At 44.2% G+C, this 24,179-nt stretch overlaps 1 protein-coding gene across 1 annotated transcript in view; it reads right to left on the reverse strand.

The window, feature by feature from the left end:
- Positions 1-24,179, reverse strand: part of LOC141577129 (uncharacterized) — a 177,025-nt gene that overhangs the window by 55,408 nt on the left and 97,438 nt on the right. The window contains exon 22 of the mRNA XM_074361176.1: positions 1,486-24,101. The gene's annotated coding sequence lies outside the window, so the exon portion shown is untranslated. The remainder of the gene's footprint in view (positions 1-1,485; positions 24,102-24,179) is intronic.

Below are 24,179 nucleotides of genomic sequence, written 5' to 3' on the forward strand. Positions count from 1 at the left end.
AGTGCTGGCAGCTATGCCCTCAGCAGTGCCCAGGCTCCTAAACCTGACACCTCATCTCCAAGGAGCAGAAGGGGAGTGTGGGCATGAAGATCACAGGGCCCTGTGAGGACAAGTACAGGCCATGACATGCCTTGCCCCTTCCTTAAGCCAAAGAGTTATGTCCGGGAGGAACAGAAAATTCATCCAGAGCCCGCTAGGCACCTCACACACGTGGGGGACTCGGGTCCCCTGTGCCTATCACTCACAGGGCTGGTCTGGACATTCTTTTTATCAATTCTCTGGCATCTTCTCCTCCAACTTACCAATAACCAGAAAGTAGAATCTGATCTTAGTTAATTTCAAGAATCACAGAGCACCGCCTCCACAGTTGGCCCGGCAGCCGTGCCAGGTCCTCCGACCGTCACCTGTCAGACCGCCATGAGTACTCTCCAGACTCAAGGCCTGAGGCCGTTGGCCGTGGGCACACAGCTTCCCTCACTCTCCCCAGCAAAGGGGGACCACCTCTCGGCAAAGGCATGTCACCCTCTTCTGCACGAAGGACAGCACTATAGATACACGGGGAAACAGAGCAGATGGTGGGGGGGTAGGCAGCCCAGAAGAGCTCGTCTGTAATTCCGAGACAAAGTGGGGCCGTTGACTTAATCACAGGGACAAAGTGAGGATGAACATTTCCCTGCTCTTTCCCATACTCCGTGATACGCCTTTCCCTGCATAAGGAGTTCATTCGGAGGTCCCTGGCGGTGATTCTGATGTCCTAACATGGCATGCTGGCTGTCGGGCAGGAAGAGAGGGCCTGAGCCGAACAGGTGCTGGGCCTGGGAGGCAGGAGACACCGGCTCCAGCCCCAGCTCAACCAGCGCCTCGTTCTGCCTCTCGGGATTCAGCATCTCATCTACAAGCAAAGGGATGAGACTATCTTAAGACAGGCTGCCCAACATAAATGAAATGAGAGCCATGTAAAGAAAGTTTCCCAGTTGCCACATTTAAAACGGTAAACAAAGAAACAAACCAACAAAGAAAAAACAAGTACTAGAAACTGATTTTAAGAACAAATCTTAAACTACTGTATGTAAAATACTATCATTTTGACATGTAATCAATATAGGAAGTTATAAGATAGTTTACATTCTTTTTACTAGACAAGTCTCAGCGTCTGATGTTCATTTGACCTACAGCAAATCTCAGCTCAGAGCAGCCTCCTCCCCAGCTCTCCTAGCATCAGTGGCTTTGGCTACTCTATTGGACAGCAACTCCAGGGGTCCCACCAGGGTCCTGGCTGAAAAGCTGGAGTAAGTGTCCACAATAACCCTAAAAGGATCTCTCTGAAACAATGGCGGATTCACTTTTAAATGTCTGTAAACCGGCTGGCTGCACCTTCCTCCACCCTTGGCTACAAGAGAGTCCTCTTCCTTGCTGATCCCTTTCTGGATGTAGGGAAGAAACCCGGCACACAGCCAGGGTGGACTGGCCTCCAGGTAAACTTACCTGCTTTCTGTGTCCAGTCCCATGATGTCCTCCTTCTCAAATGGGAAGCAGAGAAGGAGGATCTTGTCCCCAGAATTGTCGGATGCACCGTCCAGCCACTTGGACTTGGGCAAGATGAAGAGTGACTCAGTGAAGTCCTCGATCCTCTTCTCCACCACCCTGCAGTCCTCGTAAATTGAAGGCCACTTCGGTGCGCTGCTGCTCGGCCACCTCCCCATGCAGCAGAATGTCAAAGAGCTGAGAGTCATAGAGCGTGGTGCCATACAGCTCCTCTGCACGTGGAGCTTTTCGAAGCCTTGGCCGAGAGGCTGTCAGTAATGATGACAAGGCCCAAGACCTTGCGGTGGGTCTGGAAGTCGCTCCATCCATTCTTGGGCGCATAGTGGTGCCTGTAGTGGATACAGTTTGCCCACTGGGAGCCGCACGGACTGATCTGACTCACCAAGGTGATTCCTTTATAGATGCAAAAGAAATTCTCCTCTGAGATGATCCCCACGTGTTCGACAACCACGGGGAAAGTCTGGTGGTACTCAGCACACTGCACGTAGTCAGGGATGCTCATGTTGCAGGCCCTGACGAGAGGGGAGAGGAGATCGAGGTATATACTCTACTGTGGGCTGCAGGCCCATCTGGGTTGCGGTGACCTGGTGTGTACCAACCAAAAGGCAAGGGAAGCTCAAATAAATCCGGGGGTACAGTTTGTCCTCAGAGTCTTCAAATGGCTACCGTAGCTCGGATCACATTACCCAGCTTTTGGTCTAGGCTTCCTGCCCTGCAGAGAAGGGTCATTTCTTGTTTTCTGTTTCCAAGCACCTACCAAGGCCCTGATGCAAAGTCACTGCTGAAAAGTGCTGAATAAGGAAGTGAACAAAGGAAGTGCTTTCACCAACCTCCTTCAGCAGAATATAAAGAAAAGGACTACAGTGGGATCAAAAGATCTGGTTTTCTATCCAATTTATTTGAACTCCTAAGCTTCAGAATAATGGATAAGAAAACTTGCCTTGGGGAGGAGGGTACAGTTCAGTGGTAGAGCACGTGCTTAGCATGTACGAGGTCCTGGGTTCAAACACCAGTACCTCATTTTAAAAAATGAAACAAATAAATAAACCTAATTACCCTCCTGAAAAAATATTTTTTAATTCAAAATTCAAAAAAAAACCTTGCAATTGACACAACATTGTAAACTTGACTATACTTCAATTAAAAAAAAAATCTTTGTCTTACATGAATATATCTGGATTACAGAAGTTTGCAAATGTAAAATGCCTAGGGTACCACCTGCATAAAAAGGGGTGACTGTAAAATTTAGTATCGCTCCTTTATGAGCTATATTTCCTTTGGGGGGGGTTATAACTTCTTAGAGCTAATTTTCTCAGATTAAAAAATATAAACATTACCTGATTCTCAGGACTGCTGAAGAATCAGATAACCCTATGAAAGCATCTGACCCACAGAGGTTACTCAATAATGTTTGTTGAATGAATGAATAAACCAGCAAAGTGAATGCTGCGCCCTGCCACAGACCATCATAATGGTACTGCCTGGAAATCCCAAGCCCACGTTCCACCCGTCTCGACACTAACCATGTGGGTGACCTGGTCAGGCCTGTGTGATTCTCTAAGCCCCAGTTTAATCGTGAATAAAATTAGGGCAATAAAACAAACCTCAAATTGTTAGTGAGTCAGTAATGAATTGTACCCCAAACTTGCAAGTTGGAACCATTAAGGAAAACTATACAAAGGGTCCATAGGCCCTCTCCATATAATCTCTTACAACTACATGGGAATCTACATTATATCTCAAAATAAAAAGTCTAATTTTTTAAAGAGGCTATTGAGGTTAAATGAGCTCACTGTCTCAAATAAGGAACACAAAGCACAAATAGGACAATGCCCAGCACATGAGATACACTCAGTTAACATTCCCACTCAACCCATTGGTCCCTCCAACTTCAGAGCAAGAGGATGGGTCCTCGTGGCAAGAGGCCACTGCACCTGAAGCTAACAAAACTAATGGTGCCCACTTCCAAGAGCTCCTGTCATCACCCTTGTTCTAATTTTCTATTTGTAATTTTTTTCTTTTTATTAAATAGAAACTCCCAATTGCATAGCCTTCACCTGACTAGACATCATGATGGCAGCCCTTCAAAACCTGACCACAGAGATCATGATGACAGCCCTTCTTCGTGAAACAATAAAATGAAAAGCCATTTCCACAAGAACTCTGTGTAAATCTACTAGGGAACTTGATCCTGCACTGAGGAAGAGGACTGGAGAGGAGGGGGCAATCAGGCGCACAGAAAACTATGGGCCACCTGTCCCACGATGGACTTTAGACTCAACCCTCACCCTCCAGGAAATTCAAAATACACACCGACAGATTGCTATGGACAAGATTTTTTTTTTTTTAAACAAATCCCTGAATCCCTAGCAGGTCTTATTTCTACCGAAACACAAATGGATTATGTGTATAATGTTTCACAAAAGCCCTAAAATATTATCACGCCAACTTGACACATCAAGAAAAACTGAGGTAGAGAAGTTTATCACATTGTACATGATTAGAGAGAGGCCACGTCAGACACCGTATTTAAATCCAAGCCAATGCTCCAGTGCTCACACTAGAAAGTGTGACATACTGCACCTTTCTTGCCCTCTCCCTGCAAGAAATCTCTGAAGAGTCTTTTCTGTGCCACCTGGAATCACAATCACATCAATTTTCCACAAAGTGCTATGTCACTCCTTGGAGGCTGCATCAAAATCTAAAGTGTTGGGATGGGAGGAGTGATTTGCATTTTCTGTTTCTCAAAGGAAACATGGCTTTAAAAGAAACTGAAAAGCACATATCTAGTCTAAGCCCTCATTGTGCAGAGAAAAAAATGGAGGCTCAGAAGAGATGAGGAAATGTCCTTATTAATAAATATATCCTCAGCGCAGCACCAAGCCAGCCCTGGGCACTGCTGGGGGAGGATCTGGGAGACCCAGGAGAATGAGTGTTAGAATAAGGAAAGAGAATAAGCATAAAAGGCCCTGTCTCTACACCACCATACTATGGAATTCCACCAAATTACCAAGTAAGGGTGCAGCCAATATTAAGGTGGGCTAAGCAGGTTATAGAAACCTGGAAGTCTCAACCATATTGGAAATTCCAACATTTACTATGTTTTTTTCCCAGTTCAAGCATCAACTCAGTGGGAACTCTGTACCAGGGACTACACGAGGCCTGGAGTTCTCCCAAATACAGACCTCTATTACCACATGTACAAACCACATAAAGGCCACCAGAAGAAAAGCACCCACAGATGGAATTACTGAAACTGAAAGCAGCCAACAAGCATATATTACTAAGAAGAATGGTGCTCCTAGAAATGGACTCATGGACATAGAAAGCCAACTGTGTTTAGCAGGCAGGAAAGGGGGGATTAACAGATACACGTTAATAAATATAAAATAAATGACAAGGACCTACTATATAGCACAGGGAACTATATTCAATTTCTTGTAATGAGTTGTACTAAAAACAATCTAAAACATATTTATACACATATGCATATGTTTATAACTGAATCTCTGCTGTACACCTGAAACTAACATTGTAAATTGACTACACTTCAATAAAAATTAATTTAAAAAATAAGTAAAAATAAAAGCAACGCCATTAAGAAAAAATAAAAGAACACTCTAATCCCCTTAGCTGTAGCTGCTGAAGATTTTTGGTTGCAAGCACCAAGTCCACTGGATCTCTCCAGCACTGGCTGTCACTCTTTCTGACCATCAGAGAGTCACTTGGCTTCACTGAGGTTAATTTTCTCTTCTGTGAAAGGCTACAGTTGCAACTAATGATGTATAGAATCTCATCATTCACAAGCCCAACAATTAGTGAGGACTTCCCATGGGCCAGGCTCTGGAGAGATGAAAATATAGGGTCCCAGTTATATTCATGGGTAGAAGAAGTTTATGCCATAAAGACATTAATTCTTCCTATTTTGATAGACAGATTCATTGCAATTCTGATTAGAATTCCTACCAGATTTTTCATGGAATGTAACAAGTTAATTTATGGTCAAGAATAGCCAAGAAACTTCTTTAGAACCACCACTGGGGAGGGGTGGATTGGTCATTCATTTCCACTGGTCTTTCTGATGTGATGAAAACGTTCTGGAATAATAATTGTTGCACAACTGTAAATATGCTAAAAGCTGCTGAATTGTACCATTTAAATGGGTGGACTTCATGGTGTGTGAACAATATCACAATAAAGCTGTTATATGAAAAAGTATTTCTTGACAATTATTTTTCCCTCTATACTACTTAGTCTGCCCCACAATTTAAGAAAAACAAAAAACCAAAACAAACCAAACTGTGCCAGGAGCTCTTTAGGACTGCAATGTCCCTGGGTCTCCAACGCCTCTGGTGGTGCTCTTCCTGTTAACACACCAAGCTGGGCTGGGCTAGTTAGGGAATGTAACTGTCATTTTAAAATCGATGGTCACACGTTTCACCCTGGGAGAGGGAAGGAATGAGGATGACACAGCCTTATGCCTTCAGCTCATTTTTAACTGAACCAAGCCCTGCTTTCAACACTGTAATCCCTCTCACTATAAAAACACATGACACCAACAAGCACCGCCATCATAACACCTGAAAATGTTCAAGGTACTTACCTGGGGCAGAAACACTGAGGGAGGAGACAGAAGCTCTCTTGGCACTGAGGATCCCTTTTCCCGACTCCACCAGTAGCTGGGCTTTACAGCCGGAGGCTCTCAGCCCAGGGAGCAGCGCAGACGCCACTGAGCTGTTCCTCAGGGAGCGGGAAAGGAAGACCAGGGCAGCCCCGTAGTCGCTGGGCAGGGAAATGGGTGGAAACGCGGGCTGCAGCCCCGCTCGGAGGCCATCCCCAGCCCCAGCCCCAGCTGCCCGGTCCGGGTCCGCAGACCCCGCCCGCCTGGGACGCAGCCCGCCCAGTTGTGGGGACGGGCCGGTGGCCGAGGAGAGGAAGCCCGGGAGGAGAGGACTCGCGGGCGAGAGAGGGGAAGGGGACGCCAGCAGCGGACTGAGGGGAGCCCGGCTGGGTGAGAGGCGGCAGGTGCACACCTGGCCCCGGGAAGCTGTGGCACTGGGGCACTGGGGCAGGTGGCGCGGGCAGAGGGGTCTAGCCCGAGCAATTCAGCTGAACACAGGCTGACTCGCGCCCTCATGGTCTGTGACACGAGGACCGCCCTCCCGCAGCCACCTGACCCCTTTCCCGGGAGACCCCACATTGCACTTCCACAGCCAGAGGCACCGGCCCCGGGCAGGAGCTAAAGGCCTGCCGGGCGACAGAGCTGAGAAGCCTTTGGGGCTAATCCCCGGCTCCGAGCTGGAGCTTCCAACCCGCGGTCCAGCTGACACCGACCGCCCATGCGCAGGAGGGCCAGCAATCCGCTCTGGGTTCTGCGAGAGAAGGTGGGGCAGTGAGGGAGGGAAAAGATGGGAGGGGGAGGAGAGGAGGGAAAAAGTGGAGGGAGACAAATGGACAGGAAGAGCAGAGAGAAGGGAGGGATCTGGAAAGGGTAAGGTCCTAGCGGGGATGGAGAGAAAAAGCTTTACCTCTGGTGGCACCCTGAAGAAGGCGGCAGTCTTGCCTCTGTACCCTTCTGTAACACTTCAAGGCCCGCAGCTCAAGTTTTACCTCCCTGATCCAGCCCTCCATCCGATGCTGCTGCAGAACCCCTACGGGTATCACACCTGTTGCCCCCACGCGGAGCAGGGTTTTCTGTTGGTCTGGGAACCAAGCACCCGCAGGTGTTGTCGCTCAGAACTACCTTGGGAAGAGTACATATTCCCCTTTTACACGCTGGGAAACAGCCAGGCACGATCTTTGCCTTAGCTCCACTGTCCCAGGTGTTGGGCTGGCAGGGAGCGGGGTGGTTCAAGATCAAAGCCCCAGACAGAGCAGACTGCCTGAGTGTTGGTGCATAGTCCCCATCCGTCCTGGGTAAACCACACTCCACACTAGTGGAACCATCAAGGGCTCACAGTAGTTCCCTGGGAGTGGGAGAGCTGTCCTCATGTGAAGGAAAAGCCCAGCTGGGCTAACAAGCTAAGTCACAAATCTAAGTGTGATAAGTGTCGGTTTACTGATCTAAATTCTGCTGGGCTAACTCGTAAATCTGAAGTTTAGTGTCAGTTAACTGGGCTAACAAGCTAAGTCGTAAATCGAAGCTCAACAAGTGTCTATTACAAGTTGACAAGCACCAGTGTGCTGATTCCTTGCTTTTTGTTGCTTGAGACTTATTGGCTAATACACCCTTACTTGTAATTAACCCTTTAAAACTTCATGTGTATGTCTTGGAGGTGGGTGCTCAGAACTTCGGAGCAGAAGCCCCTCTGAGCCCGCCGGCATAATAAATCTGAGTACGCCAACACTCCGAGTGGTGATTGTTCCTTGGCTGGCCTGTTGTTTCCATAACACTCAGTTCCAGTGCCCAGCTTGCTAGGTAGATAGGAGTGCTACCAAATCCAAATTCATTCTCTTCAGTGCAGGACAGGCCAATAAGTTGGGAGACCAGGTGTTGGGGCATGGAATAGCAAGTTTCTGTAGACCTAGATGGCAAACTAATGTCCTGGAAAACCATCTCCCCAAGTCAGAATTCAGGCTCTTTTCCTAAGTGCTTGGTTGTTGCAATCTTCTTGGTGTAGGAATTCCTTCTTGTTAGAATCCTTTGTTCTTGCAGCTATCTGCCTGGGTCAAATCTCTGTAAACCTCTAACAAAACAAACGTTATTTTCTATTCTGCAATTTCTTATCTTTTTATGAATGAAAATGTGTTAAATATACTTAAAGATCAGAGCCTTCAGAATAGGTTCTCCTGTATATTTCAGGCTCTAAGCAACATTGTTTTACAAGCAAGATGAAGCCTAGGAGACAGAGCATAGGGTTAAAGTCAAAGGAAAAGATCTAATATGGAGTCAGATTTGTTCTGTTCTATTACCCAGGCAGAAGCCACTTGAGGATTTAAATCCCTTTAAGTTAAAAATAACTAAAACTTTAAAGGAATTTACATACATAGGTGGGAATGTGCATAGCATATCTGGAAAAGCACCCAAAGGATAGTAAACAGTGGCATCTCCAGGGAGGGCTGAAAGAAGAGAGGATGAGGGAAAACTTCTTTCACTTGTGTATTTTTGTGCTCTGTTTGAATTTTTTTTAACCATTTGCATGTATTTCTTTTTCAGATAAAAAAATGTGTAATGGAGCAAAGGAGTAACTAGCTCAGCAAATACAGCTGCCATGGAATCACTGAGTCATCACTTTTGATTTAAGCCAGGAAGAATTTATTGACTCTCACCTATGTGCCCAGTGCTGTTTTAAGACTTCTTTTATTATTATTATTATTATTATTATTATTATTATTATTATTATTATTATTATTATTATTATTATTATTATTATTACTATTACTATTACTATTACTATTACTATTTTTATTATTACTATTTTTATTATTATTTTATGAAATAATAACAAGGTATCCCTCACCCCTGCCCATGGCTGGTGGAAAACCAACTGAGTTTTTATTGAGTTGTTTTCCAAGGAGTAGAGATGAGTTATAAACTGAACACATTTTCAGGGCAAAACAGTCGGAGTGGTTTTCCAGCAGGCCAGACAGCTATGAAGGGTTTTCAATAGAGGCCCCCAGAGGCTGAGAGAGAAAGCCTCGAGGACCCTATAAAAAGCTGCCCAAACTGTCTTCTCCATGGCAATACTGAAATAGGAAAGAACAAATCTGACTCCATATTAGATCTGTTCCTTTGACTTTAACAAAGCCAAGTTAATACTCTCCGGTCTTTTCATGGGTTATGATGTCACAGAGGAGATGGACAGGTCAACAAGGAACCACTCTGCCGTGGTCACAGAGCCGGGGAGCGGGATGGGCGGCAACATGTGTGACGCAGCTGTAGCCGTGCCCGCGTTTCTAGGCAGGTACCCAAAGTCGCCTCGACAAGATGTCAAACACTTGTGCCCACGTCCTCATCACCTGACATGTATTAAAGAGAAATAGAAATGTATAAAAGGCCAATACCCTTGGTGGGTACACCGTCCAAAGAGCAAAGTCACAGTTTGACAACTGGCCATCTCGGTTCCCTGGGCTTCATTTTTGAGAACCTTAAAAACGACTCCTCTGTCCTTAAGAAGTGCTGCATATTTGTCCTATCTTTGGCTCAGGGATGGAGCACGTTCAAGTGAACTTCAATGTCTGCACAGATTTGACTGTCTTTCTCCAGGTTCACTTGTCCATTCTAAAGAGGCCTGAGCTAAGTCCATCCTCCGTAAGATCTATTCCCTCCAGTGACTGCTCATTGAGCCTGCAATTAAGGGCCAGCAGAACAAGAATGTCCTTAGCTAAAATGTTCACCCACCCTTCACTGCTTTCTTAATCTCCTCTCCTGGCTAATTGCAACAGACTATCACCTCCCTCCACCAAGCTCCCCAACTATGTCAGTTTGTCTCCCCAAAGAGAAGGTAAGGTCCATAAAAGAGGAGACAACTCCATAGTCACCTCTGAATTCCTAGCATAAAGTAATGTTAAGAAATAGAACTATGATTATGGCTTCTTTCCTTTAAAACCTTTCTGGATATTTGATTGAGACCTTGGAAGACAGGTGTTTGCAGTCAAGTATCTTGATCCTCAAGACTCTGGAGGCCTTTTTCGGAATGGCTGCTCACTGATTCATTCAAACCACAGCTTCTCATTCCAGGAGTAGCTGTGATTGTCTTCCAGGAGTTTGTGGTTACTCTCATGCCAGAAGAGCTTTAAACTATATCCTTACTTTGGATTTGTTATTTTTCCCCTCTTCCAAAAAAATTGACTTTCCTTACAATCTTACCTTGAGGAATTGTTTTTCATAGTTAACCCTTTAGTAAACCATGCTTCTCGGGATGGGCTTGGCCTTACATATGATCAGTCATCCAACTCCCAGTGTGAGAAGTCTCGGGCTCACCTCCTACCCTCCTGTCAAGGCAACTGAAACTCAGTACAGGAGCCAACAGGCACCCCAGGGCTTCTAAGGCTCGCGTATCACCCAGAATCCCTGCTTTCTGGTTTGTCTTGGCTTCTAAGGATTTCCCCTCAATTTCTTCACAATTAGCTGTGCAGCTTGAAAGATGAAGAAGGAAGGTTTTATTTCTTAATCAGCATTTTAAGAAACTTGTGTAATGAAGGTTTTCACGAGTTTCTAGAACCCTCCGTTGCCGAGACAGAAAACACACTAGATATTTTCTAAGTTTAGCTATCATGTGTATTTTTTCTTTTCTTTTGTTTTCTTAACTGCAAATAGACATTTTTTAATTAAAAAAAAATAAGGCCCCAAATAGGATAGAGACTTGAAGGGGCATACAAAATTAAAGGGCAAAGACAGAAAAATGATAAATACTCTAAAAGGTTAATATAATACTTACACTATAGATCAGATCAGCAATTCTCAGTAACAGCTAATTGAAATATGTCCATGATGTAAAACGTCTCTCCTGTCAGGAGATGGCTAACAGAAAATAGAATTAAATCAACAAACTAAAATTCAAAGTCTGGCAAGGTACAGAATTCTACCAGCTAAATGTGTCTTCTTCTGGAAAAGAGGGAGGCTCACCAGCTCTTTACTGTGGAGCCTGAGCCCAGGGGATGGCGGTGAAGTGAGCTCTGTAAGTACCCAATAGCAAACTTGTGATGAATAAAGAGATGTGAGCTTTGATGACAGAGATGATACTACTATTCACTTGTCCTGTAAAGTATGTCTTCACGTTCAGTGATCAATACCTCGGCGTCCTCAGGGATTAAGATTATAGGAAAATTCACAGCCCGGGCCCAGACCTCCTCTTTGAGCTCATGACAATGCACTTAGATGTCTCAAAGGCAACTCGAGCTCCACCTGCAAAAAGTTGACTTCACGGTGCTCCTCCCATAGCCGTCCTACCCAGGGCCCCTGGTCGGGGGGCAAGGTCTCCCTGCCTCTCCCAGCTCAGGCCCATCACTCACAGATGTGACTGGACCCCACCTTCAGGGCCCAGATTTCCTCAGTCACCGAGTCCCACCACCCACACCTGACCTACCAGGTACTCACTGGCACTCACTCAGCACTGACTGTGTGCTGGGGACCACGCTGCACTCTGTGCACACGTTATCTCACTGGATCGCCACAGCAGTCCTTGGAGGTCGGTACATCACTTCTTCAATTGATTAGATAAATTGTTTACTTCCTTGAGTGCATCATCCAAAGTGACACAGCTACTCAGCCACAAAACTGGGACTGAAAACCACTTGAAAATTCTACAATCCTACACCTGGCAGCCACCCTAATCTGACTCATCACATCACCTCCTGCAGAGCCTTCTAAATGTTTCTAAGCATTCTACAAGACAAAAGTGATCTACGAGAGCACCCCACTCCCCTACTTAAGATCTGTCAATGACGGTCCATTGCCCTTAGGAGAAAGCCCCACTGGGCCTGAGCACAGCCCAAAGGCCCGGCATCCGCGTTCCCTGCGCGGCCTCGCCGCCTCACCCACCACACAGATCTACACGTGCCGTGTCCAGGACACGGATGCTGACTCCGTACAACCCGGGGCTCGTCTCACTCAAACAATGATCACCTTCTTCAGTGTTCACCCTCTTAACTGCTGACGGTCAGAAAAATATTTTCTCAGGATGAATCAATATCTTTTTCCTTACAACTTCCTGTCATTGATAATGAGCTCCATCCAAAATACAGAAGACCTAATTCTCAGTCTCCTTATCTGTAAAGTGAGAATAACAAGGAAATGTATGAAGTTTTAAGTGAAATAATATACATGTGAGGCTGAAGGACAATTCCCAACATACAGTAAGCACTCAATATGTGCTTACTTAATATTAATAGGAATATATTGCATTCCAGCAACCTTAACTCAATGTTTTATGGCTTTGTCCAACAGACTACAGACAAATATTTGGACGAACACCTTTGAGCAGATCAGCCCAAGGGGGCTGGGAGTGGTAAGCACTGACTCCAGTTACAGCTGCAGCCAACCAGCACTGCGGGCTGGGGCAGTTTGCTCAAACTCTTACATGTTGCTTGAGAATTTAGTTGTCATTAATGAATAAAGACAGGTGTTCTTTAGTCAAAATTCCTGAAACATATATCTTCAAAGATTGATGCAAATTTGATTTCAAGTACAACACTCTCACTAGAAATTATTTGAAAATGATAGTCTTAGCTCCTCTGCACATCAAAACCGCATGATCTTAATGTATCTGACTACACCAAAAGTTTTGTTTAAAGGAATTTAAGATGAAGCCATCCTAAATAAGCTCTCAGTATCATCTTCACAAAGCCCCACCCAAGGGTCTCATTTCTCACTTCCACATAGGTGTTCAGGTAGCTTAACCTGGGTCTTGGTTTCTTATAACACGGGGGTGGGAAGAGTTGTGGATAGATTTATGTAGCAAATATAAACCTAGATTATTTGCTGTGTAGAAATCCTAGAAATAAACAAATTAATATATAGTCCTACCCTCAAGAAGCTCAGCCTTTCCATTTACAACAGCATTAAAAATAAAATGAGAGATACATTTAACAAAAATTTACAAGATTTGTACATTGAATAATTTGATGTATCACCGAAATAATACTTAAAAGATCTACATATATGGAACACATCCCATGTTCATGGAATGGTAGACAATATTGTTAAAAATGTTAAGACTCCCCAAAGTGAGTTACAAATTCAGTGGAATCCTTATCAATATTGCAGCTGACTTCTTTGCAAAAATTGAAAAATTGATCCCAAAATTCATATGGAAGTGCAAGGGGCCCAGGTCAGCCAAAACCCTCTTGAAAAAGCAGAGCAAAGTTGGAGGACTCACTTTAAAGGGTACTAAAAAGCTATAGTACTAAGTCAGAATGTTACTGGCATAAGTTTGGATAAATAAATCTATGAGACATAATAAAAAGCCAGGGGGAAAAACTTACATTTAAAGTCAGTTTTCCACAAGGGTGTCAACAACACTCCATTGAAAGAATAGTCTATTCAACAAATGGTGCAGGGAGTGCTGAGTATCTGCAGGCAAAAGAATGAATCTGGAATCTGGACCCCCATATTTTAAATAAATAAAAATTAATTCAAAATTGATCACAGACAGAAACGTAAAAACTAAACATATAAACTTTCTAAAAGAAGACACAGTATAAATCTTTGTGGTCCTAGGATAGGCTTTGGTTTCCTAGATACAATACGAAGAGCACAAGTGATAGAAGAAAAAAGCAGATAAACTGGACTTCATCAAATTTAAAACGTATTTGTTACAAATTACATCATCAAGAAAGTGAAATGACAGGGGAAGGGGGTATATCAAGTGACAGAGAGCATGCTTAGCAAGAAAAATAAAATAAATCAATACATCTAATTACCTCCCCTGTAAAGAAATTGTTTTAATGCTTAAAAAAACTAAAGTGAAAGGACAATCTGCAGAATAGGAGAAAAATTTTGCAAAGCATGTATCTAAGAAGAGACTAGTATTCAGTATATATAAAAAATGCTTACAACTGAACAATACAAAGAAAATCGACCCAATGTTTAAATTTGCCAAGGATTTAAATAAATACACAAATGGCCGATAAGCACATGAAAAGAAGCTCAGCATCACTAGCCAAATCAAAATCAAAATGAGTTCTCATTTTACACCCACTAGGACGGTTTTAATCAAAACATGGACAATAACAAGTGTCGTTGAGGAGGCAGAGATACCTCATTTGCGGCCAGTGGAAAGGGACAATGGTGCAGCTTCTTTGGAGAAGTCTGGTGTTTCCTCAAAAGGTTAGAGTTATATGGCTCAGCAATTCCACTCCTACATGTAGAGTCATCCCTCAGTATCCTCGGGGGGTTGGTTTCAGGAACCCCCCACCCTGGATACCATAATCCAAGGATGTTCGAGTCCCTTTACAATCAGCCATCTGGATCCATGAAGTGGAAATTACAGATATGGCGGGCCAACTGTACAGCCAACAGAATGAAAACATATTCTCACAAAAACTTGCACATCAATATTCATGGCAGTATCATTCAGAGTAGCCAAAGGTTACAAACAATATCCATCCATCAATGAACGGATAAACAAAATTACCAAGAATAGGCCCACAAACTTTTGGTCATTGAATCTTTGACAAAGGAGGTGAGAACATACAATGGAGTAAAGACAGCCTCTTCAGAAAATGGTGTAGGGATAACTGGACAGCTGCATGTAAATGAGTGAAGTTAGACTACTCCCTCACAGCATACACAATAATAAATTCAAAATGGCTTAAAGACTTAAACATGTAGACAAGACACTATAAACCTCTTAGAAGAAAACATAGGCAAAATATCTGACATACATCTCAGCAATGTTCTCCTAGAGCAGTCTACTCAAGCAATAGAAATACAAGCAAAAATATACAAGTGGGATGTAATTAAACTTACAAGGTTTTGCACAGCAAAGGAAACAATAAGCAAAACTAAAAGACAACCTATGGAATGGGAGAAAATATTTGCAATAAATGAGACTGACAAGGGCTTAATTCCCAGAATATATAACACCTTTTACACTTGATAAGAAAGAAAAACAAACAATTCAATTCAAAAATGGGCAGAAGGCCTAAAGAAGTTTTTCTCCAATGAAGACATACAAATGGCCAATAGGCACATGAAAAAATGCTCAATATCATTATCAGAGAAATGCAAATCAAAACTGCAATCAAATATCACATCTCACCAGTCAGAATAGGCATCATTCAGAAGTTCACAAACAATAAATCCTGGAGAGGCTGTGGAGAATAGGGAACCCTCCTACACTGTGGTTGCAGTTTGGTGGAGCCATTGTGGAAAACAGTACAGAGGTTCCTCAAAAGACAAAACATTGACCTCCCATATGACCCAGCAATCCCACTCCTGGGCATATATCCAGAAGGAACCGTAATTCAAAAAGATACCTACATCCCAATATTCAGAGCAGCACTATTTACAATAGCAAGACATGGAAACAACCTAAATGTCCACTGACAGATGACTGGATAAAGAGGTTGTAGTATATTTGTACAATAGACTACTATTCAGCCATAAAAAAATAATAAAATAATGCCATTTGTAGAAACATGAATGGACGTGGAGAATGTCATTCTAAGTGAAGTAAGCCAGAAAGAGAAAGAAAAATACCATATGAGATCGCTCACATGTGGAATCTAAAAAAACAAACAAAAAGATAAACTTATCTACAGAACAGAAACAGACACACAGACATAGAAACCAAACTATGGTTACCAGAGGGGAGAGGGTGTGGGAAGAAATAAATTGGGAGTTCAAGATTTGCAGATACTGAGTATGTATAGAGTAAACAGCAAGTTTATACTGTATAGCACAGGAGAATATATTTAATAACTTATAGCAACTTATGTTGAAAAAGAATATGAAAATGAATACATGTATGTTCCTATATAAATGAAGTGTTGTGCTGTACACAAGAAACTGATGCAAAATTATAAACTGATGCAACATTATAAACTGACTAGAATTCAATGAAAATATTGTTAAATAGAGAAAAAACGAAAAAAAAAAGAAAAAGGATATTATAAAACCAAAAGAATAAAGTACTGACTGAGGCTACAACATGGATGAACCTGGAAAGTTTATACTAAAATAAGCCAGACACAAAAGGGCAAATAGTGCCCTTTAATTGAACTGTATCTAAGCCTTTATTGTACTATTCCAGTAAATTTTCTGGAAGTTTGAACTCTCAAAATCAAAATAAAATGTATTATTCATTAAAAACCTAAAATGATTCCTCACAGGAGGGCTTTAATTATTAAATGCAGAAATGCATGTAAAGCTCCTGGAACAACACTTTGCACGTCCACACACAGTCACTGCTGTCACTGCCACTCAGAGGGTGGTGCCAGCGCTGATGAGGGCTGCCTCCAGTTGCTCCCCTGCAGACAGGAGTGAGGGCCTGGGCTCTGACAGGAAGGGTGACCGGGAACATGGGTTAGACAGAGCCACGCCCCAGACTTTGTATTACCCAACTTTCTTATACAAACTGCTCCATGTAACATAAACACGCTACAGGGATGTATCTTACGACACAGGGAATATAGCCAATGTTTTACAATAACTATAAATGGAGCATAACAATAAAAATTGTGCAACTATTGTACACCTGAAACTTATATCATATTGTAAATCAGCTATACTTTTATAAAATGTTAAAAAATAATTTTAAAATGTTATCACTTCAGTATTCAATTCGGTTTTTAAGTAACTAATAAACAGCTTAGAATGTATAAGACATTTAAGTGTGATAAGTTTGTTTACATATTTATTTACTTTCAGCCTCCTGCTAAAAGAGAAATTAAACAATTTTTAACACAGCTTAACAACCATAACAACAAAAAGACAAAAGTTAGAGTGAAGAGAAAATGGAGATTCAATACTTAAATGAAACCAGGGGGAAGTAAACTCATAAAAACGAATGCCATGAAGTCAGGGTAAGTGTTAAAGGCCGAATAGAAATTCAGCCGTAAGATTCTTGACAGCTAAAGCAAAAAGTAAAAGATGATGGGGCGGGTGGTAGAGCTCAGTGGTAGAGCGTGTTCTTAGCGTGCACGAGGTCCCGGGATCAACCGCCAGGGCCTCCTCTAACAGATAAATACACCTAATTACCTACCCCTCCAAAAGAGCCCCAATGAAAAGAAAAAGAGAAATTTCTTTCCTAAGAAAACCTGATGTTAAATTTAGATTAAATACTTGAAAAAAAAAAGAAAGAAAAATAGAAAAAGATGAGTGACACAAGCGATAATGCCCGTGAGATAAATCTGCGGTGGCTGATGGCACGTCCCCATGTCCCACGTGGGAAAATCTGAAACATCCTTCTCACCACTCAGAGTCATCCTCAGCCCACCCCACCCCTCTCCCTGTTAAATGCAGGAGCACAGGCAGGGCCCGGCCTTTGCTCTCTCTGTGTCAACACAGTGAGACAGGATGGAAGGAGCCAGAGCACAGCCATTCAATGAAGGCCACAGCAATTAACATCAAAATGGTGAAGGATTCAACCCCCAGTAGGCCTTGAGGCTCAGGATGAAGAGATTTTACTTCTAGCAGACCTTGAGCTTCATTATACACCCGTTGTAATAGTAACATGGTGAATAACACGCCCCAAGGCACCATGGCCATCCCAAGGCTAGCCACAAAAGGTCAAACGGTGGGAAATGGCCAACTCCCTGGGAATCCCAGCCCCTTGCCCTTAGGCTGCTCCTTCTAATTATTAGCATATAAAACAACCAAGCCCATGAAAACCAGCAACACAGCGCCACCTCGCGGTCATCACTCTCTCTCCCTCTTCAGAGAAGGCCCACAATTTGTCTGTGGAGTGTGTACCTACTTTTAATCTGAGCACACAACCCCCACACCTCGTGGCATTTCTCCTGCCTTTCAATGTGTCTCTGTGAATAAATCTACCTTTACTCAACAGTGGCTTGCTCTTGAAAACTTTCCTGCATGAAGCCAAGGACCCACGTCTGGTGGGGCACATTCCAGGGGCTCAACCAAAGCCTGGGACACAGCCCTTCCCATGCCCCACATATGTTTTCTTTTATCAACAGGACTGGGATGTGAAGGGAGTTCTGAGGCCCCAGCTAAGGGACAGAAGTAGACCCCAGGACCAAAATGGCGGGCAGCCCCTCCCCCAGGAGGGGCCCTGAGGTCAGCTCGGTTCTCTGTGGTTCTCTGTTGTGCTGACTCCCCAGCCAGAGAGCGTTCTCCTAGGCCTGTCCCCACAAAACCCTTATCTCCAAAATGCAAGCACATCATGTCACAGTCCTCTTATTCAACCAGGAAATTTTCAGCCCACTTTTTCCTTCCCTAGTAAAGAATCTATCTGTCCTCCCTCCCATCCCACCACTTCTTTCTTTGTGAGAACTCTGTACTCCCCATACACCATCCTGAACGCAGGTGCCTTGCTGGCTGGGACCGAGATGTTTCAGTCTCACACAGCGTGCATCCTTTCACTTTCCCCTTTCTACCTTAAAAAGCCTTTTCTGAGTCTCCCACCCCTCTGATTCTGAACTTCACAAAGTGCTGAAGTTGCATGCAGTCACTGTGTGCATACCTCCCAGGTTTTGACTAGGTTTCCTTCACAAGATCTTCATTAAGGAGCTTCATCAAGAAGTTTAAAGAGTCTTTTCTTACATCGGAGTGGAGGAGCCTGCATAAAATTTAAATGGCCTTGAAGAGAGAGTTAACCAGGGACAGAGAGGTCATAGGTCTTAGTCAACAGTGTCACGAGGCAAAATGTTCTTCGAAGGCTCAGAGTGGCTTCTGAACACGGAGTCGGGAGGGATGAGGTGCCAGGCTGTGAGTGGGATGAGTGACACTGGGTACGCTACCCCAGCTGGGGAAGTATTGGATTTTGTTCTAGTTTTCGAAAGAATTTCTTACCACCTTTTCTCTTATTGTCACATACCATTTCCTACGGATTAAGAAAATCAATGTCAGTCATTTGGGCCACTTGGTAGAAGCTACACGATGCCATTCACAGGGCTGGGATGTAACAGCCACACCAGTCTAGGTTGAAAGACCAGTAGGGGTATTTCCAAGGTAATCACGGGCATGCAGCAAACTCCCCAGCTTCAATTACCTCATCTCAAAAGTGGGGCCAATAAAACTACCAAGCAAAGTGCGTGATGATTATGGCCGACATCTGTTTACTAGGTAAGTGCCCGTGACAGCTGACACTGGATTAGGAATGAATATGATCAACGAGGCACAGTCAGCCTGGTTATATGCACCCTGCCTTCATGCCTTGGTGCAGGAGCGGAGTTTGTTTAGCTGAAATGAACGCCCCCAGAGCAGCCCTGAAGGGAAAGCTCCCAGCTTTGCACAGCGAGGCGTGTTCCTTTCCTTCTCTGAGCTGATAACAGTTTGCAGTCGTCTGTTTTTACATTTATCCCTTTAGTACCTGCCTCCCCTCCAGAGTTTTTGCTTAAGCAGAACAGGTCCAGGTTTGTGTTGCTGCCTGCCGGATATTCTGGGCTGCGAGACAGGCGACTCCACGTCTGGCTCTGGTGCTGAATGGAGAGGGCAGAAAGCCCAGGGGCCCATGCTGAACAGAGGCCCCTGCACCCAAAATTATGGTCTGACTTTGGGCAAATTACACCGTCTTCTTTACCCTAAGATTCCTCATCTGTTCATGAAAATAACTGCCCATGGCACGTAGAGTTTCAAGGATTAAAGGAAATCACCAAATTCACAACCTATTCAAGGGGCTACCAGTACGTCCTCAACAGGCACATGCTACCTTTACGGCTGTAACACACGCTAAGCGGGGCGGAAAGACACAGTGAACACTGCTAAGTGCCTGTTAAGTGTTTCATGTGTGTTATAATACTGTTTAAAACTTTCAACAAACCCAGGAAGAAACGAATATTATAATGCATATTTCACAGATTCACCAACAGTTTAATGGAGGTTACACTCTAGTCCAAGGTCCTTTGGTGAGGAAATGGCGATTTAAACCTGAATCTGAGCCCAGGCCTGGGCTACACCTCTCTCCAATCCACCTCACCACTTGCCTATGAAATCCACCTGTCCAATACACGTTTGCACAGGTCAGCTCTTAAATGCAAAGTGTGCCACCGTTTGTCAATGTTTGTTAATTACCATAAAGTGCTCTCAGAAACCGCTACAGAAAAGACAGGTTGACCCACATCCCTGCCAACAAAGAAGAGATATTCTGCCTTGCGTTCTCCTGTAATGTGCAGAAAACCTTCCCTACACCACCAAATTCAAATGTATGCTTCCTCCATGTTTATGTTTGCACACGGCTTATTAAAGTAGAAGGTACCTGCAGTAATTCCATCTCGTTTCCTTTGCAAGTTTCCAGATTATCCACAATCAGTCTGTGAATGAAAATACTACAATGTGAATTAAAATACTACAACCATGTCAGTAAACAAAGAATGCTGAAACCAAGTCATCAAGGCTTCCGCCACACCCCAGTGCGTACAGACCTGAAGCCCAGCCTCTACAGCCACTCACAATGCTGCCCTCTGAACAGACTGAGAATAAGAAGACAGGATAATTGCCCTAGACAGCTAGGTGCTTGTCTAAAGAATGAATCCAGTGAGGTCAAATGATACATAAAAAGGCACTAAATTCTTTAACTTGAGATGCCTGGATTTCTTTAGATAACAAGCAATCTTTTATTGTTCCAACTCCCTGGTCTTTGTTGTAAAGCTCCTATATAATCCTAGTTCCTCCCCTACTTCTTGGGAGCAGACCCTCAGACAGATTTGAAGGCTGTCATCCAGCCTCGAGTCCTCCCGCCTAATAAAGTGTAACTCTAAACTTTCAGGCTACACATTTCTTTCAGTCGACAAGTCCCAGAATAGACACAACTCATCAATTCTGTAATGGAACACACTGGATCTGGAACCAAAAGCGTGTTCTAGTCCAGAAAAACTACGGGTCCCTCTTTCTGTCATTATAGAATCCCACCAGAACTCATTAATTTGCTGTCTGCTCATCTGGCAACCAAACTCAGAGAAGAGTCAACTCAGCAGAGTGCTCTACTCGGGAGAACACCCCGCAGCAGCACTGCAGGCTACCTGCCCTCCCGCACGCTCTGCCGACCCCTAGTGTCCTCCGTGGAGACCAGGCCAACAGAGCTGTTCCCAACAGCTGCAAAGTCCCACAGATTAAATAAAAGCATTATATTTTCTACGATATGTTATGTATATTACTATCTCTGAAAACAGCTTTGCCAGAAGCCCAAATTTTCCACATTAATCTGCATAGGCTATTCCGGCCCCCAAGGGAAAACAAGTCTTACGATGATGCTAAGGCCTCCAAAGTCCTCTCCAGGACCATCAACCAAACTGCCTGCAGGCCTGCAGCTGCAGGCGGCTACATGTCTGTTTTTAAAGCAACCCCTTCCTGCCCTCGGGCGCTACAAAGCCCCTCTATGCCCTCCCATCTCAGAGTAAGAGCAGCCACTGAAGAAACTTTCAGGGCAGCACTGACAGGACTGGACACAGAGGATCAGAGCTAAACTAAGCCTTCTGATGACACGAGCTTGTCACTGTGTCATTTTACAGATGAAGGTATATATAGAGAGGTGGGGTGATCTTGCTCAAAGTCACACAGCTAATAAGTGGCAAAGTCTATAACTCAGCTCCACCCTCTGGCGTGACGCTCCAGCTGGGACACCCACAGGGTTCTCTCGTGCCTGCCTGACCAGTCCTTTACTGTCACTCATAACCCACCACAGTGTCTGACCCTAGCCTGAATTTTCAGCCTCTTCTCCCTCTAGTTTCTCAGGAACAAGGCTGCTCGGGCCACTGTGTGACTTCCGGCTCCCCAAACCCTCAGTGCTCAGGGTGGTCTTGCCTGTGCATCCAGCACCCTGCTCAGAGGCTCTTCCTCCCCTGCAGGAGGACGTTTCCACTCTCCGCAGGGACACCCCCTCAGGGAAGCGCTCTTCTCCCCCTCAGCACGGCAGGTGTCCCAGGCCACATCCCGAGCTGCCCCATTAGGACTGCCTGTGCCCAGGTCTGCTAGTCAGACCAGCAGCCTCAGAGCCAGGGATTATGCCCGGGTCTCCCTGCAAACCTACTGCCCGCCTCACAGCCCCCAGCCAGTAGGTCACCTGGAAGTCACAGCAAGTGCCCCACCCAATCACGAAATCTCTTCATTTGCCAGCACCGCTGATGACTGGTCTCCAAAGTTTGGTCAGTTTCACACAAAACAGTAGCTTCCACTGAAGCTGAGGGTTTTCACTTCTGCTCCCCATCGTTAATGGAAACGTCAAGGGAAACCAAAAGACCTTTTCTCAACCCTTTTCTGATGACACATTCCCACCCACAATACTCACATGCTCAAGAGTTTTGGGTCCACGTGATTTTGTTTCCCTTATGCTAAGTGGCTCAAAACACTGCAGGATTCTTTCTCTTTTGAGAGTATTTGTACTGAGTTTATTGACTTTAATCTCTTTTTGTCTCTCTCTTAAGTGTCCCTAGCAGTTGCCACTTCTTACTCCCTTCAGCAGCCTCCCTCCCATCATCTAGTCTAGGAAATCATCTGTGATGAGGGGCCCGGGGGCAGTCACAGAAAATGGAACAAAGGTACAGAGAGGCTACATAATTTGCCCGAGAAGATCAGCTTCAAGCCCCAAAACTGTGTGTCACGTCCCTCTGTTTAACACTTATGCTAAACTAGTTAACTTTTTATAGATTATGGTTATAAACAGATGAGGTATCAAAATACATAGAAGGACACACATCAACTCTAAGATGTTTATTAACTCCACTATTTTGTTTCTATTTATTTTATTTCTATTAAAATATATTAGGAACCTCTGCAGTCAATATAACAAAATGTTAATGGGTGTTAAATCCAGAATATAGAGGCGTAAGTGTATCATTACTCATAATTATTTGTATGCTCACAAGACAAAATGATTTGAACGTCTCTCTCCCCTCCCCCTACTCGCTACTGGCTCTCACCTGAGCTCCCAGACCACACATTTAACGGCCTTTCACTTTATCCACAGCTGAACTCATCAGGGTTCCCCCAAAGCTCCCTCTGCAGCTTTCCCTGCTCAGAGCACAGCAGGACCATCATTTACCTCATTAATCCACCCAGAAACCTGGGCCTTACACCATCCTACCTTCACAGACATCATTCATCCTTTCCTTTTTACCATCTAAAAATGCCTAAAATCTGTTCGTTTTTTCCCGGTGACTGTCCCACTGACTGTCCCACCGCTCAGGTAGAAGCCACCAACACTGCCCACCTGGACTCACGAGTCTCCCACGTGGCCTTCCAGCTGCTCTCCCCTACTTGAGACAAATTGGATTTTGTCACTCCCGTTCTTTTATGACTCTTTTCAAACCTAGTGTTCTTAGAAGAAACTCCAAGTTCTTCACATGGTGAAGGTGTTTGCCATGAAACTGTCAGCTCAGGGAGGGCAGGACCCCCCTCCTCCTTGGCCCTCCTCTTTCCCTAAGCCCCGCCCTCTCCCTCGGCCCCGCCCTCTGGCACAGCGCTGGCTCAGGAGGACCTGCTGAGCTACACCAGCCTGTATTCTAACCCTGGTGTTCAATTCTTAGCAAATTGCTTCACTTATCCATACAAATCCAAGGTAGATTAGAAAGATTTTAGATGTTGAGCTAGACTATTGATTTGGGGATTTTGCACTAGCAACCTGCAATTACATGTTCTAATGATTCTGTCTTCTTAAAACCACACCCAGATTTAAGGATTTATTTGTGGAATGTCTTCGGAGTAAAAGGGACTGTACTTTTACAGACTTTATGTTGTATAACATGAACAACCCTGACAGGGTCACAAATGGAACTGCCTCACAAGTGACAGAAGACAGGTGAGAGACACAAAGCAACAGGTCGCAAAGACGGTAAGAGAAAATTTGTTTTGCCAACCCCCACAAAAATGCCTGAAAGAACCAAAAATTCTGAATTTTGAAAGTAAAAGATTATCATATAGTGAAATAAAATAAATAATCCTCTTCATCAGGGTTTCAAGATCTGACTCCAGATTTTTTAGCAGGCCATACTGAATCCTAGAACAGAAAAATCAGATGGACTAGTGGTGAGAAAGTTCCAGGAAAACTGCAGTAATTCCTCCACTTGTGTAAGGA

The sequence above is a fragment of the Camelus bactrianus genome, chromosome 3, assembly GCF_048773025.1.
Source record: "Camelus bactrianus isolate YW-2024 breed Bactrian camel chromosome 3, ASM4877302v1, whole genome shotgun sequence".
Classification (NCBI taxonomy): Eukaryota; Metazoa; Chordata; class Mammalia; order Artiodactyla; family Camelidae; genus Camelus; species Camelus bactrianus.